The sequence below is a fragment of the Penaeus monodon genome, chromosome 21, assembly GCF_015228065.2.
Source record: "Penaeus monodon isolate SGIC_2016 chromosome 21, NSTDA_Pmon_1, whole genome shotgun sequence".
NCBI lineage: Eukaryota > Metazoa > Arthropoda > Malacostraca > Decapoda > Penaeidae > Penaeus > Penaeus monodon.
In genome coordinates, this window is record NC_051406.1 from 40,490,136 (window position 1) to 40,490,526 (window position 391).

General features: G+C 53.2%; 1 protein-coding gene across 1 annotated transcript in view; it reads left to right on the top strand.

Moving 5' to 3' along the window:
* LOC119586489 (leishmanolysin-like peptidase) overlaps positions 1-391 on the top strand; it is a gene marked incomplete at its 5' end in the record, with an annotated part of 14,738 nt that overhangs the window by 434 nt on the left and 13,913 nt on the right.

The window sequence follows — 391 nt, forward strand, 5'->3', positions numbered from 1 at the left end:
CTCCTGGATAACTCCATTGCGACAGTAACCTAACCACACAAACCCCAAAGCAAAAGCAACCACGCTGGAGCAAGAGGCCCGCAAGCAGACGCGGGAGTGAAAAGTGAAGCCCGGCCGAAGCACGGATCCCGGAGCATCAGGCAACACCCTAAGTACAACAGGAGCGCCTCAGTTTCCCATGTTCTAGTGGGCGCTGAGCCAACCGGACGCGGCTCTGTCCCCTGTCGAACCCCCCTCCCCTTCTCTTCCCCCCCCCATTCTTCTCTCTCCTACATCTTTCTCCTTCGATTCATCCTTCTCTCTTCTTTCTCTTTCAGCTCTTCTTCCTAGTCTTTTTCTCCCTTTTTTTCTCCTCTCGTCTTTCTCCTTTCATCCTCCTACTTCCTTCATA